Genomic DNA, 17089 nt, shown 5'->3' on the forward strand with positions numbered 1-17089 from the left:
TTAATTGTGCACATAACTTGTTGTTAGTCAAGTTTATTACAGTATTACCAAAGGACCAGCTGAGATTGGTAGAGCCATGCGAAGATACAAATTTATATTGATGGATGCAGATATAGTTCGGGATCTGCTGAACCGCAGGGCTTTCCTGGGAGTGGCAGCCCCACGTTCTGCTCCTTTCACTGCCGTGGTTCAGCAGATACCAATTTCTATCTGCGGATATCTGCATCCGTGGATATAAATGTGTATCCGCACAGGGCTCTAGAGATCAGGGCCCCATTGTGCTAGGCACTGTACAAATACAGAGTAGTAGACGATCCCTGTCCCAAAGAGCTTATGTTTTTGTCATTTATGCTTCCTCATTTCTCTCTGGTTTCTGGATATGCCGTTTTTTGCATGTTGTCCTAAATTAGATTGTAAATGTCTCAGGACAGGGACTGTCTCTTCCTAGGTATATGTAGAGTGCTTCACACAGTGGGGGTGCAACTTCTCAGTAGGATCTATGAGCTCTACTGTAATACAGACAATAAATGATCATATGGATTCATTTAAAGATAGCTATTTATCTATTTAATATTCACATGTTTTACTGAGAGATGTATCAGAATGGATTCACCTGTCACATTTTGTGTGGAAAGGCATTCTTTAGGACTCCTGTAAATTCATTGGGCCTTTCTGGTTTTGGATATGTAAATTTGATGAATACAACATACATAGTCTGACATTTTTTTCTTTTTCAGTAGTATCTGAGAATACTATTAACCTAGACATCTAGATGCTCCATGACCAATGCCAGCTTCAACAGCCCATTCTTTCCCTTTTCTCACTATTTTCTCCATGTCAAGCTTACCCTAAACATGGAATGACCTCCCTATTATATTTCACCAAGCCTGGACTCAGTCAAACACCACTTTAAAAGGCAAAACAACCCAAACATTCCTTGCACGATGCCCACGGGAAGGGAGTTTTGTAATTATGAAACAGAAGAAAACACTATTATCCCACCTTTGGATTTCCCAGTGTCCTTTCTTCTGTGTGTCTGTCACTTATGCTCTGATTCTGCAAACATCCACATGAGCAATCTTACACTTGTGAATAGCTCCAATAACCTCAATGGGGTTATTTCTGTATGAAGTTATATAGGCAAGTGTTTGCTGGATCAAGGCACTGGATTGTAAACTCCTATGCGGTGGGTGTTGTTGCTTCTATTTTCCTGTATTTTAGAGTGTCCAGTACATAGAGCTAAACAAGCAGTAATAAATATCAAATAGTCTTTACACAGACTAAACTGAAGGCTCAAACCTATGCAAATACAATAGTAGGAATCCTGTAGATTACCAGATGTGGCACTGAAATGTAAAACTGTCCATTGTTTAATTATTGGGGCTTGAAGTCCTACAGTTTCTCATCTACTTTATCTTCTGTTGTTGCAGCAATGTGCTATTACAAGCTCTCACAAATCATTAGCTGTGATAGTCTAGTATAATAATATCAATAAACTCTGTTACTGTCTATGTATCTAGTTTTACCAACGATATGATTATGACCATCAGGATTAAGTTCACTACATGGTAGGATTAGATCCTAACGTCATTTTAGATGAGGAAAGTGTTAATGTCTCTGAATATTTAAAATAAACATTAATGCTCACAATGCAAAAATAAAATATTGCAAAAACAATTTCATGGGCGACTCATTCAAGTGTTTGCTTTCCATTAATAACATTTAAAAATTTATCTAGAATATAAATTAAATATAATTCTATCATTTACTACTGTCTCCCAATACCCGCTAATATTGTGACTTTCTCCACCACTTTGTGAGCTGTAGAGACTATTGTCATCTTTGGGCAAAAGCTGGTATAATTTCAAGGTGCCGTAACTTTATTTCTTGTGAACAGAAGTGTCTAGAGCAAATACTGCACCAATTAATCTTTTTATCATTCTACAATCCCATTTGTGATAAGAATTCCTTAGGGATTACTTTAAATTCTGTACATTAGCAGCAGTTCCGTGGGTTAAATCAGATAAAACAGGCTCTTATCAGATTATTAGTCACATTAGGCAATTACATTCTTATCTCTTAGAAATAATTCTCACTGGCTTGGTACTTATTTCTCCCCATTAGAAGAGACTAATTCCCGATTAAGATCTTTTGCCTTCCGTACAATAAACCTTTATATTGGATTTGCCACATAAGTTGAAAAATACCTTGCAGCAGAGACGGACAGCTGCACTTCCCCTTTAAAAATGTATCTTCCCTATAAAAATATATATCTTCCCTATAATTTAAATAACCGATTATACAGCCTTGCAACCTATAGTTCAGGATTTAAGATGACAATGCTGGCATCCGATATATATTGAGAATATTCTTAACAGCATTATAGTTCAGAGAAACTAAAATTTCTTTTTATTTGTGTTCTTGCTGAAGGTAGTTCAGATTTTTCATATAATTTAAACAAAAGAAGAATGTTTCACACATCATTCATATAAACACAATAAATTACCTGCCCACAAACAAATGTACTTTTGAGTGCCTTTATAATGACATATGCTTGATTCTAGAGTGGGAGAGACTAACAGCTTCTAATCTCCCCTCTGTAATACCTCTCTTGAAACTGGTGATACTTACTTAGTTTGATCTCTCAGGTAACGCTAGCAAGCTTACAGCGGCACAACTGTCCCAATGCAGGTGTGCTGCTGTAAGATCCCTCGTGTAGCTGATCTAAGATGATGGGAGAGAGCTATCCCGTCCACATAATTAAAGCACCTTCAACAAGCAGCGCCACACCGGCACTTCTGTTGGTGTAACTTATGTTGCTCAGAGGGGTGCTTTTTCATGGGCGACTCAAGGGGTGCTTTTTCACACCCCTGAGTAACATAAGTTATACTGATAAAAAGTTATACTGCTAGTGTAGATCTAGCCCAGGGGTAGGCAACCTATGACACGCGTGCCAAAGGTGGCACGTGAGCTGATTTTCAGTGGCATTCACACTGCCCGGGTCCTGGCCACTGGTCTGGGGAGGTTCTTCATCAGGGCTGCCCAAAGGATTCAGGGGGCCTGGGGCAGGGCCAGGTCTTCAGCGGCAGGTCCCTCTTGAAAGGAAGGACCCAGTGCTGAATTGCCGCCGAAGAATGAAGCTGTGGCAGTAAAGCAGCCTAAGAGCCGCCAATCACAGCTTCCCTTTCCCCCCCGCTTGCGCCGCTTGTACTCACCAGGCGGTGCTCTGAGGCTTCGGCAGCACTACAGCGGCAGGTCCATCACTCGCTCCGAGTCTTCCTCTGCACTGAAGGATCCGCCGCCGAAGACCCAGAGTGAGGGAAGGGCCCGCCGCCGAAGGGCCACCAAAAACCCGGAGCAGCTCGCGGGGCCCCTGCGGGGCCCGGGGCAAATTGCCACACTTGCCTCCCCCCGGGCAGCCTTGTTCTTCATTTTAATTTAATTTTAAATGAAGCGTCTTAAACATTTTAAAAACCTTGTTTACTTTACATACAACAATAGTTTAGTTATATATTATAAACTTATAGAAAGAGACCTTCTAAAAACGTTAAAATGTATTACTGGCACGCGAAATCTCAAATTAGAGTGAATAATGGACTTGGCACACCACTTCTGAAAGGTTGCCGACCCCTGACCTAGCCTAACGCAGCCTGTAAGAAACATCTAATCAGGCATTTTACTCAAGGTGATCAAGCACCGTGAAGTCTAAACACTTCATTGGAAACAAATTAAATAAATGAAAAACCAATATTTGAATTACAGTATCTCTCTGGGATTTGGTGCGATCACATATAGTTTGTCTAAGTTAAGCTTCCCAATCTCTCTGCAACTCATGCTGATGTACAGTATGTTCTGTGTTGTGCCGACCATTATTCCCCTTACTCTGTGTATAAATCTATATTCCGTATACATGAGTTTCACTGTTTGCATTTAATATATGTATATATAGCAAGCATAAGTATCCCCCAAAAGGATCAGCAAAAATCAGTCACTTATTAGAAGTGTGTGTGTGGTGAAGGAGGCGATTTTCAAAGGGAAAAATGGCAATCACCTAACTTCTACTAAATATGAATGGGAATTAGATGCCGACCTGTCATCTGTGCCTGTGAAAATCTCCCCTGGCGTCTTTAGAGATTCAACCAAATTGTACTGGAAATCATGTGAGAATACATTATTTTTACACATTAAATTTGAAGTGGTTGCTTAAGACAAAGTGTGCCTATTCAAGGTGATCCTTAGTGAAGATTTCTGTGTGTGTGTGTGCGCGCAACATATATCTGAGTATTGCATTACATTATATTTACATAGCACTCTTCACTCAGACTGCTGTGCTGCAATGGCTGTGCAAATATTACTTTGTGTACTGTATGTGCTGAGTTTTAATATTGATTTTAAATTTGCAAGGTGCAGTTATCTGTGGGCATAATATTCTAGCATTTGGACATTTATTAGATTGCATCCATGAGTAATAGTAATAATTACTTAGTTTATTTATGGAGCTGTTTAGAATATGACAATTCCAGTTGCAGAACCTTTTGAAATTTGTGTTCATTCTGCACTGGAATGAATACAAAATCTTCACAGATGTGTCAAAATGTGTGTGGTGGGGGCATGAGATGAGATGCTTATACTCTACTGCCTGGGGGTCAGGGCCTGGGATGTGGGAGACCCTGGTTCAAGTCGGTGCTCTGCCAGATGAACAGCAGAAATGTGAACCCTAACCTGGACCTGAAAAACTCCCAACAAAACAGTCATTGAAACTTATGTGTCTCTATCACATGTTTCAGCTTCAATGAAATTTCATTTAGTCAAAAATGTAACCAGTCCTAATTATTTGTATTCGCATAGCACCTAGAGGGTCCCAGTCAAAGTTGGGACTCCATTTTCTTGGGCACTGTATATCCACATAATATAAGGGCTAGTCCATGCTCTGAAGAGGTTATAGGCAAGACAGACAAAGGGCAGGAGAAAGGAAGTACTATTATCCCTGTTTTACATATGGGGCCCTGAAGCATAGAGATTAAGTGATTTCTCCAAGATCATTCAGAAAGTCTGTGGCAGAGCTGGAAATCTGAAACTAAATCACCTTCTCCTAATCCAGTGCCATAAAACTGCTTCCTTCTTTGTCAGTTAGACGCCTAAATACTAGGATTTGCACCCATGCAATTAGAGACTCGTGAAACACCTTTTTATTTATTTTTTTGCTGTTAGTATAGGATATTGACTGCATTTGTAGTCTAACAGTTGTATTTCTCCATTCACTTAGTAAGCTTCCATTAAATACTGAATTTATACACAGCCTAGATCCTGGACTACACTGAGCCACCCGTGCATTGCCAGTTCTCAGACCACTAGCCCACTAATCCCCAGCATAAAGTAGAACAGATTTAGGCTTGGCTGCTTGACTTTATTCCCAGCTACCCATGGCCCCGTGGAGCTGCACTGGCAGTTAGGCATTGCTGGAGTGCACATAAAATATTTCCTACACTGGTGGCTGGGAAAGGCAGCATAGAGCTAGAGAATTTCTTGAGACTGGGTGACTCAGCCAGTTAAGCTGCTTTTAAAGCTATTTTGTGCCACCAAGAGTGGCACAAAGAAACCTTTCTTGGAACTGGTCCATTGATGTACAGTCACCCTCGTTTCTAGTGAAGTATACTTACATCAGTTGCTCACTGAAGTTGGTTTTGCCATAAAACAGATTAACTTATTCCCTAAACAGAATCTCTGTTTATATTGAAGCTGTCATCCTGGCAAAGTTACATTCATGGTGAAAGTCTGGCAGGACAAACCCCAGTAATATAAACAAGTAAATGAGTCTCAAATAAGGTATTATGCTGAGGCTAAATTCTTGGCTCTCATTCAAGACTAATGAAGATGTGATATGTGAAGTTATCACTACTGTGTTAGTCAGGCCTCTTTTTTCTCAGTAGTAATTTTAAAATTCTTCACTATTAATTATAAAAGATCCATTTCCTTGTGTGGTTAAGAATGCTAATGTGGATAACTCTTTATTAACTCTAACCACCAGCTGACTCCAACAATGTACTTTTCATAGTCCTCTATTAGCTGATGACTTACAATCATCATTCTGATTAGGGCTGTTAGAAAGTTTTCCATTTAAACCTTTTAGACTAAAGTAAAATGTTCACGGAAAGCATTTGCTTTCCTCTAAAAAACTACAGATTTTCATCAGGAAACTGAACCCCCCCTCCCCCCCAAATGAAAATTTTCAGTGAAAAAGGACATTTTTAGTTTGGGGCCAAAAATATTTTGATTTTTCACAGCTGAAAATGGAAAAAAAATCTGTTTGGGGCTTTTCAACCAGAAGTTGAAATTTTCTGCTGGGAATAAGCCCCATTTTCAGACCAGCTCAAATTCAGATCTCACCTACATCAGTGTTATATTGAAATGACTCTCTTGGCTTCTGTACAGCCACTTCTATTCCTCACGTGTTTAAGTGAGACCATAATGGAACTGTCACAGGTTGGCCTGAACCAGTGAAGTGTCTAGCAGATTTAGCTAATTTTAATTTTACTGCAGTCAAACTGATGTCCTGACTCAAGATGGCCACAGTTCCACAATGTAAACAAAAGTCTTTTGCTGACTCAAGAAAAAGGTGCAGTCCGAGTTAGGTACCTGACTAGGCTTGTCTTTTGGGGATAAGATGAGATGTCTTTGCTCCCTTGTCCCAGCTTCATGCAGAATTGTCCCTTGGAGGGAACAGACAGCACTTTTTTTACCTTGCCTTTTGGGCCTTGATTAGCTCCTGTCCTTTTCCAGCTCTACTGGTTGTTGGTTGGCTCTGTCCTCAGCTGATTCTGGATGGAATCCCTAGTCAGCTCTTGGAGGTCTAAACTCGCTGTTCCTTTTCCCCAAAAGGATACCTTCTTCAGATGGATTATACCAAAGGGGTAAAACCTCCAGCAGGGGGCAACAAATGCCTGGTACCCATCACAGGGACAGAGACAATTCAGGTTGGCGGCCTTATGTGAAGCTGAGTAACATGCTCTTTCAGAGTTAGGGCTATCCTGGGTTTTGGATTGTTCCAATCTAATTTTTTTACGTATGCTCATTCATCTCTAAAAGGCAGCAGAGAGCACACATAACTTTGCTATAAACACCAGCAGTTAGGATCTTTTTCTCTCCTTCCCTTCTTCAAGAAATGTAACGCTTCCTGGTTAGGATAGATATAAAATATTTATGAGTGTGATAAAGACCTTCTTGCTATTCTGTTACTGCCTGTATGTTTGGTATTCTATAAAGGAATAGGAAGTTCTTAAGACTCAGAGAAACAGATACATTATGTTCTTTGTTTTGCAACTGAGAGATTCGTGGATGTTTTACTTTTTATTTTTTGGTTTAAACAAATTCTGTCTCTGCAATAAAGAAAATGTCCACAATTAATCTTAAAACCAGCATTGTAACAACAAGAAGTCTGGGTACAAAACAAATCTGCTATTATGACTGAAGTCAGATCATAATGAACATTCATGTCACAAGTTTAATTTGTTCTTGTGATAAAGAGAGTGTCAAAAACAAATTAATAGCCAGTTTATCTTTCTTGAAATAGACTTCAAGGTGATAATGTTATGTCCTGCATCTGATGCCACAATGAGCTTCATTAAATTAGAAATGGGACCAACAGAAATCTCTGAATTCGCCCACCTCTAGGCTGCAAGGTAAGTTACATCTTACATGTGTCACACGTAACATTCATGTATTACCTTTTAATGTCATGCTCTCCTGAATACCAGCTGTAATCTAACACAGGGCAGGGCACTGGCCCTTTAAGTCCTTCAATGAGATGGGAGGGGAAGAAGGAGCTGTGTGGTTGCTCCTCCCCACATCGCCTGTCCCACCATTGTCGGGGATGGTCAAAAAAATACTTAATCCTGCCTTGAGTGCAGGGGACTGGACTAGATGACCTCTCAAGGTCCCTTCCTATCATTCTAATTAGTAATGAAATGATGCATATGCCATCTGTGAAATTCTTTGGACTTCTCAGGAATAATCTGGAAAGTCAAGGTTTTCACCTCTCGTATATCTGCAAAAATGCACAATTTCATGAAAAAAGTTGACACTTTGCTTTTCCCCCTCACTCTCAAATAGGAACCCTTTTGATTTAAAATCTTGAATTATTAACATTTTAAAATTCTTAATTTTCAAGCCAAGATAAGTTTTTGCAACATGTGTAGAAAAAAATTGTGTTTTACCATGTTAAAATGCAGAGCTGGCAATTTTGTAAAAAGCTCAGTAAAGCAAAATTTCTGGGTTCTGCAATCACCCCAAACTTGATTTGAAACACTTCAAATAACATTTAATGTACACTCTGAATACATTAATATTATTACGGCCATTTACGAGATGCATAAACAGTTTATAATAGGTGACTTCCTGAAAATCTCAGGCTTTTTACTTAAAAGATCTATTAAACTGAAATGGCATGTTCCAAGAAATTAAAAGCCCAATTTTAAAATCTAGGAGCCAAATCCTCAGCTGTGTGAGAGGGCTGGGGAAAGTGACTCTAAATCCAGGGCTGCTGGCAATGGGTTTTAGCTTTTGGATTATTTTAAAGCAGCCTTTAAACTGCTCTCAATTACATTGTTTGTAGTCCCAGATTACTGCAACCAGCCAAGGATCAACTGGAGCACTATGCACTCTGGCCTTACCCCTTGTCATCAGCAGTTTCTCCTTCTCTCTGTTTTGGGGACACACACCTTCTGAGGGGTGGGGAAGCTGCTCCTGTTGAGTTTTCTAACTGCTTTGGGTTACCAGAATAGCAAAAAGGAGATGGAACAAAAGTTGAGGATTTGTTCCCAAATACGTAATCTCTAGTAATTCCTACAATAGTAGCGTCATATATTAGCAGGGGCGGCTCTATGCGTGCTGGGGCCTGGAGCCGCCCCTGTATATTAGAAACATTCCTCAGTTTGAGCCTTCCCCAATAACACTTGAACACAACAGAAAGACTTCAGTTTACTTCAGTGTTGGATCAAGGCTTGATACTAAAAGGTGCTGCTGAGCACCTGGCAGAGTGCTACTGAACAATGCTTCTGAAAAGGTAATCTGTGCTTGGAAAAGTGCTGCTAGCTCATATCACTTCTATTCTAAAGATGCAGAAAGCTAATTTACCACAAGGAATCCTTACACTGAACTCTGAGACACTTGTTGATTTTAGTTTTTCCTCTTAGAATGGATTCTCTTTATTTATTGAATGTTGGCTTTTAATGACATATTAACCTTTAGGTCCCATGCTGTTAAATACACTAGAAACTTTACCTATAATGGACCTGAGCACCTATTGAGTTTTGGTACAGTGCATACACTGATTTATGGAAATGATAACCTAAGGGGGCATATAAAGGTCGGCTTAAATCAAATTTTGCAGCCTGAGTGATCTAAGGATAATTGTTTTTATAGCCAATGTAACAAAGCTTTTAGTGGCTTTAAAATGTTATTTGCTTAAGCATAACAAAAGGTTCAGTTGAAGTCATAGCTATTTATTTTACAAGGCAGTTATGGGTGGATTTTACAGCTGGTTAGGTTTATAACAACATCTGTTTCCCTAAAGAGGGGAAAAATCATTCTAATTTCTATTAAAACCTTGACTATTGTGTTAAACAAAATGGGGTTCTTCTTGGTGAATTGCTCTGTCTTTGGTACATTTGCATGTTTGTTCCTGTTAGCACAATAATAGGGAAAAAAAGGTTTTATGTGGCTTTATTACTGATGGGAAATGATTAATAAATCCCATTGAACCTCCACATTTCTTCAATTCTCAGTGTTCCTGTTGACATAAAGATGATTAATGTGAATATTAGAAAGGGCTTAATCATTTCCATAAATAGTTCCATTTGCCATCTAAGGAACTTTCTTCTTAGGAAAATTTTGAATAGAACTTTCTTTCAGTGGGTTCAGTTAATGCAACAAAATATGAAATTCCCCTATGATTTTAAGGATTAATGAGGTAACCTTCAAAAGCCTGGAATTTGGATTTGGTTCAGTTAAGCATCCAAAATCTATAGGCTAATAGGAAACTTCTCAACACACTGTTGGATCTGCAAATTTTCCTGGAATCTTGTGAAAGTAGACTTCAGTGAGGTTTTTGGCACTTGCTAATCATAGAATATCAGGGTTGGAAGGGACCTCAGGAGGTCATCTAGTCCAACCCTCTGCTCAAAGCAGGACCAATCCCAAGACAGATTTTTGCCCCAGATCTTTAAATGGCCCCCTCAAGGAGTGAACTCACAACCCTGGGTTTAGCAGGCCAATGCTCAAACACTGAGCTATCCCTGCCCCCTCCCTTTTAGATGACTTTTCTCCTGCCATTTTGGCATTTTCGGTTTCAAATAAATTGTTCATATTTCTTCTGGTTTGGAAAAATGTTAGCCTTTTTTGAGATGTGAAAACATTAGATATTTGAGACAGCAGGGTAAATTTGCTGTCTCTGCACCTGATAAAAGATAAGTCTGCCAAGAAATATGTCCTTTCAAGATGCATGCTAAATCTTGCGTTGTTTCACAGATTCTATAATGAGCTGGCAAAAAACTTTTGAATCTGAATGTCCACAACATTTTGAGATGTTCAGAATTCAGGCCTCATAGTCTCTTCATCTATGCCAATGAGTGACTGAGTTACTTCTGATTTGCACTGGTTTAAGTGAGAGCAGAATCATGTCCAGAGAATTAATTGGAGGTCATATTTTGGTTTTCCTAACAATTGTGACCTGATCTAGGTTTTGTGATCACTCATGACTTTTTTACACATACTTTCAAAATGTTATTGAAAAAAGTATTGAAACAGTTATCCAAATGTTTGTTACCAAAAACTGGTTTGATGAAAAAAATGAAGTCACAAAAATGTCTTAAAAAATAGAAAAAATAGGTCCACTTTGAATATTTTGAAATGAAATAACTTTGAAATGTCAAAATATTTCATGAAAATAGATTTTAAGTTTTTGACCAGCTCTTTCTTGAAAGAATTAGGTTTCTGACTTTGAGATTCAAACCTTCAAAAACCTCAGAGCTTCTCAGACTTGTTTGACTGTTGTTGAATGTTTCAGATATATCCAGGTAAAATAATCCCCCTGTGCTGCCGCATGTATATTTGGTGTATGTTCAGCAGCACAGCAGGTGTATTCTTCCTGAACATACCCAAAACAGTCAGGAAGCAGTTAAATACATTTACACAAACCAGGGAAACTCTAAATTTCCAGATTATTTGAATTTAGGAACATTCCCCATAGATGTTCCAGCAACCAACTATTTCAATAGAGTGCAGCTGTTGAAGTGACTGGCTCCATAAGATCAGAGCTCAAATTCACATGCATCTGTATTAGTTTGGGTATGGGGAGTTTCATTTTGCTAGTCTCTTGAAACAAATTCTATATAGCAGCACAAGAAAGAGCTGTCTTATCGGATCTGACACCCTCCCACTCTCCTTTGAGAGTGTTTTCCATTATTGCCTCCCTGCAAAATAGCTCTTTGCCAGTTTGTAGTGGATTTCTTCCTTTCAATTTCTTCTGTTTAAGAAAGAGATTCAGACTCAGATTTTTAAATACATATAGAAACAGCCATTAAATAGGGGGGAAATGAAAAAATTTTGTTTGCAAAACATTTACTACAAAAAGCCCCCACAAACTACAAGGATCGCTGTCAAACACTGATGCCAATTATTTTCCTTTGGGCTGTGAATGGTCCTTATTCTGCATACATTTGTCCTAAATGTAATCACAAAAGCTGGGCATATTTAATAAACTTCCTAATTTCAAAGATTCAACACCTTTTAAATGTAAAATAAAACATACATCATTCAGTCTGTGAGACTGCCTAATTTCTCAGTCTTTGCCATATCATGAGCCCATGTTACAACAGAAAAAGTTTAGGGATCCTTAGTTTCAAGACACCCTCCCATTTCTCCATAAAGAAAGGTTGGGTGACCATGACCTCGTATTCAGAACTCATGACATAGTACTTTATTTTTTTAATCATTTCAGGAAGTGGTAGTGAATCGAACAAATATTTTGCTCTATATATGAACTAAGTTGGAGTTTTGTCAACTGTACCAGCCCCATGCAGCAAGCCAGCTCAGCAAAAGAGGGCTGGGCCTGCACAATATCCCCAGCATACCTTGCCATGCCTCTGCCTGAACTGCTACTTGCCCCCATCTTGAAAACAGAGAGTGCAACACTAGGCTTTTGTTGGCATACAGTGGTGCCATCTTCCCACTGACACCTTGCATACCTGTGTGTGGGCAGCCAAAGTCTGGTCCTGTGTCTTCAGTAAATTCGAGTTGCTTCTAAAATAATACTTGGGCAATGTGCTCTCTCTGTGCTGCTGCTGATCAAAAACTGCCCGTAGTGAACAATGATAATCGACAGCTGCTCTCGTACCCTGCCTGTGTGCTATAGTAGGTTCATAGGAATTTGAAGTCTTACATGATGAGGGATGATATTCATATGATACATTGCTTTAATGTTTCAACCATGTAACAATCGGCATTTAATTTGCAATTGTGACACACTCCCTTGCATTCTACCCCTGTCTGATAGAGCTACATCCATCTAACATTAGGTTACATTACATAATCTGAAATCTACAAGTAGCTTTCAAACTCTTGGATAATTTTTTAAATAAAAGGAACTTGCTACAAAAATGTCTCCCCTCCCAATAAGTGGGACCTAAAATCAAGATGGGAAATAACAGTCCTGCTTTTAAGGGTCAATATCTTGCAAACCTACAAGGATGGCTTCTTCCACTAGAGAGCTGAGATATTCCTACATCCTAGAGGTGGGTGATGAGAAAATCACACTTAAAACAGCAGCATCCTGGTTTAGAGAGAAACTTTTAAAGATGATTTTAGAGGTTTTAAAACACACATTAGTACTATTTTTCCTCTCTTCTTGGGCCTCTCTAGTTGGAATAGTTCATATATAACATCTCTACAGATTTCTAATTTTTTTCTATAAAATATAGCATCAACAAAATCTAGCAGTAGACAATTGTATTAAGATGTGACTAAGAGATCTCCCTCACTCATGGCTTCAACATTCATGAGTAACATGCCCATCCCCAGCTCATGCCAATAAAACTTTATACCACTGCTCATATGATTTTTAATGATGTCTCTCGCCAAACCCATTGCCATGGCATCTGGATACTTTGTGTTAACAAATAGTCACTGAGATGGATGACTCAGTAAAATTATACAACCTGTAATTTCCTTTAATGGTAATTGGAAAGCTGGAGTGAACATTCCGCCATGAAAGCATATGCTGTAGTGCCTTGGATCCTAAGGCTGTCTGCACTACAGAGTACTTCAGTACAATGTACGTCACTCAGAGGTGTGAATAATTCACACACCGAGCGACGTAAATTATACTGACCTAAGCGCTGATGTGGACAGTGCTATCTCGCAATGGTAGGAGTTATTAAGCCAATGGGAGAGCTCTCTCCTGTTAGCTTAGAGTGTCTTTGCCAGAAGCGCTACAGCCGTGCAGTTGCGCCACTGTAGCTGTTGTAGTGTAGACACAATTTTAGTTAACAAGCTTTATCACTGGAAGTTAATTTTCACTGGCATGTTAATTAACAAGCCTTACCACTGGAAGTTTATTTGGAAAGTTCATTTTCAGAAACTAATAGCAAAAGTATTCCAGAAGATCTTATCTCCCTAATTACTGAGTCAACTATACCATACAGAATGTTCTAAAAAGATGATTTAATTATAAATAGCAATAATGGGATCTCTGATTCATGGGAACCATAGCATACTTAATTTATGTATATTTGGATAATTCATGAAAATCGTTGCAACTCTGCCACTGTCCTTTTTCCTATAAAGCTGTCTGAATTCTGTACAGCAGTGTAACCAGTACAGTGATCAGATAGATCTATAAAGTCATTTAGACTACCCTTCCTGTATTTGATTGTTCTCTTACAGTTATTTCTCCAGTAATTCATCAATGTATTTTTAAATGACTCCTACAATGGATATTGTTCAACTTCCCAGAAAGATTATTCCACAGTCCAATAGATCTCACACAATATTTAAAATTCTTACAAATAATGTAAGTTGGTGAAAATAATCCAATTCTTATCCCTCTACGTGGTGGTGAAGATGAAAATGGAGTATTTCCAAATCTGTGGAAACTGATTAGCACTAGGACCCCTGGCATACAAACTGGAGACTTCAGTTATTATCAGAGTTCAAGATGTTGCCAGTGGGAGTTATTTTTAACTTACACAGGTTCATGACTGGAGAAAGGGTAGATTCAAGCTGACAAGGAGAGAAAATTAACCTCCCCTACCCTTCTACTACATATTCCCACTGTAGCCCAGCCTATACGAATCCAGTGAATTCCTGCATGCCTGTCAGTTCACCACAGATTCACGAATTGATTCTTTCAGCTGTATGGAGGCCATGGGTCCTACAAAGAACTTCCATAAGGAATTGACAAAATATTTCAGACAGAGGACATAATTTTTTAATTCTTCAAAAGATAGCAGTAAATGTATTCATTGCATAAGAAATCTATAATTTAGCAGCAGCTGTGCAGCAGCCTCTGTGTTTTAATGCATTCTACTCTATCAATGATTTTAAATATTTATGCTGTCATCCCACATTCATGAAAAATATTTAAATTAAACATGTATAAGGAACAGATGCCTTTTGCGCACTGACAAGAAAACCCAGTCATAAACGTCTTCTGATGAAATATTACTTCATTGAACCCCTATTGCTTTAGGAAGTAATGTAATCTAAGGTGGGAGCAGACTTATTCCAGTGGAACTTTTCCAGAGAACATGGGTATGTGAACAGAAGAGACTTTGGTTATGGGAAAATATAGATTGCAATGATAAACTAGAGATCTATGCTTTCACTACTAACTCAAGAGAGTAACTTGAGGCCGAATTAAAATTTGCTAGGCACATGTGGAAGGCTGAGTTGAACAGTTCTTAAGACTTCCTACAGTTATATCAGAGGTTATCCATTTTCAGTACAGAGTCTGTAGAGTCTGTTAGATATTTGTTGCAGAGATTACCTTAAAATAATCTGAATAATTATACCAAAATGTACAAGTTAACATAGCTCTATATACACTATAAAAAAGCCAGCCGATTAAGGCCCTACTTGAATTGTGGGATGATTGTCAAAAATTGCAGCTGAGTTGTGGATAAGACATGAAAAATTGCAGAAAAGTAATAATGGACCTTTATTTATTGTGGTAATTTGGAAAAGCCAAAGAAGACCAATTTGCTCAAGAAAAAATTGTTGGAACAATATAAACACTCACGTATTATGTTATGCCTGCTAATTTTTTTGATAACCAGACATTTTGCTGCAACTATATTATAGTCGTTAATGCACAGGGCTGACAACGGGAGCCCTGCCATGCACAGGGCTCACAGTGGGAACTCTGGCCAACAGCTGCTGGGTGCTGACACTGAGAGCCCCGTCCATCAGCCACCGGGAACTGACAGCGGGAGCCCTGGCCGTCAGCTACCAGAGGCTGATAGTGGGAGCTCTTGCCATCAGCGGCTGACAGCCAGGGCTTCCGCTGCCAGCCCCAGGGGCTCCAGCTGTCAGCCTGGCAGCTGACAGAATTGCAGTGGAAGCCTAGTATTGCAGGATCCACAATATCTGCAATATCACAAACTAAGTGGGGCCTTACAAACAATTCCTTAATAAACAGATAATTATTTTATTATAAACAAGGAAGATTAAAGAAAATATCTTGGGAAGGTTGCAAGTTATTGGGCTTGTCCAGCCTCCTCCTCGCCAGTTCTGAGTACCAAAATGCAGCCACCGTGGCTAAACAACAAAGTAAGAAAAGCAGTGAGAGGCAAAAAGGCATCCTTTAAAAAGTGGAAGTTAAATCCTAGTGAGGAAAATAGAAAGGAGCATAAACTCTGGCAAATGAAGTGTGAAAATATAATTAGGAAAGCCAAAAAAGAATTTGAAGAACAGCTAGCCAAAGACTCAAAAAGTAATAGCAAAACATTTTTTTAAGTACATCAGAAGCAGGAAACCTGCTAAACAACCAGTAGGGCCACTGGACGATTGAAATGCTAAAGGAGCACTCAAGGATGATAAGGCCATTGCGGAAAAACTAAATGAATTCTTTGCATTGGTCTTCATGATTGAAGGATGTGAGGGAGATTCCCAATCATGAGCCATTCTTTTTAGGTGACAAATCTGAGGAACTATCCCAGATTGAGGTGCCATTAGAGGAGGTTTGGGAAAAAAATGATAAACTAAACAGTAATAAGTCACCAGGACCAGCTGGTATTCACCCAAGAGTTCTGAAGGAACTCAAATGTGAAATTGCAGAACTACTAACTGTAGTCTGCGACCTATCATTTAAATCAGCTGCTGTACTAAATGACTGGAGGATAGCTAATGTGACACCAATTTATAAAAAGGGCTCAAGAGGTGACCCCAGCAATTACAGGCTAGTAAGGCTGACTTCAATACTAGGCAAGCTGGTTGAAACTATAGTAAAGAACAAAATTGTCAGACACATAGATGAACATAATTTATTGGGGAAAAGTCAACATGATTTTTGCAAAGGAAAATCATGCCTCACCAATCTACTAGAATTCGTTGAGGGGGGTCAACAAACATGTGGACAAGGGGGATCCAGTGGATGTAGTGTATTAAGATTTTCAGAAAGCCTTTGACAAGGTCCCTCACCAAAGCTATTAAGCAAAATAAGCACTCATGGGATAAGAGGGAAGGTCCTCTTATGAATTGGTAACTAGTTAAAAGATAGGGAAAAAAGGGTAGGAATAAATGATCAATTTTCAGAATAGAGAGAGGTAAATAGTGGTGTCCCCCAGGGGTCTGTATTGGGCTCAGTCCTATTCAACATATTCACAAATGATCTGGAAAAATGAGTAAACAGTGAGGTGGCAAAATTTGCAGATGATACAAAATTGTTCAAGATAGTTAGGCCCCAGGCAAACTGCAAAGAGCTACAAAAGGATCTCTCAAAACTGGGGTAATTGAGCAACAAAATGGGAGGTGAAATTCAGTGTTGATAAATGCAAAGTAATGCACATTGGAAAACATAAGCCCAACTATACATATA

The 17089-nt window shown here is 38.9% G+C and overlaps 1 protein-coding gene across 11 annotated transcripts in view; it reads left to right on the forward strand.

The window, feature by feature from the left end:
- Positions 1-17089, forward strand: part of GLI2 (GLI family zinc finger 2) — a 406855-nt gene that overhangs the window by 24882 nt on the left and 364884 nt on the right. For 9 of the 11 annotated variants that reach the window (XM_045033083.1, XM_045033085.1, XM_045033078.1 and 6 more), the window contains one exon: positions 7571-7679. The exons of the other annotated variants lie outside the window; for them this stretch is intronic. The gene's annotated coding sequence lies outside the window, so the exon portion shown is untranslated. The remainder of the gene's footprint in view (positions 1-7570; positions 7680-17089) is intronic. 11 annotated transcript variants of the gene reach the window in all.

The sequence above is a fragment of the Mauremys mutica genome, chromosome 10 (genome assembly GCF_020497125.1).
Source record: "Mauremys mutica isolate MM-2020 ecotype Southern chromosome 10, ASM2049712v1, whole genome shotgun sequence".
NCBI classification, from domain to species: domain Eukaryota; kingdom Metazoa; phylum Chordata; order Testudines; family Geoemydidae; genus Mauremys; species Mauremys mutica.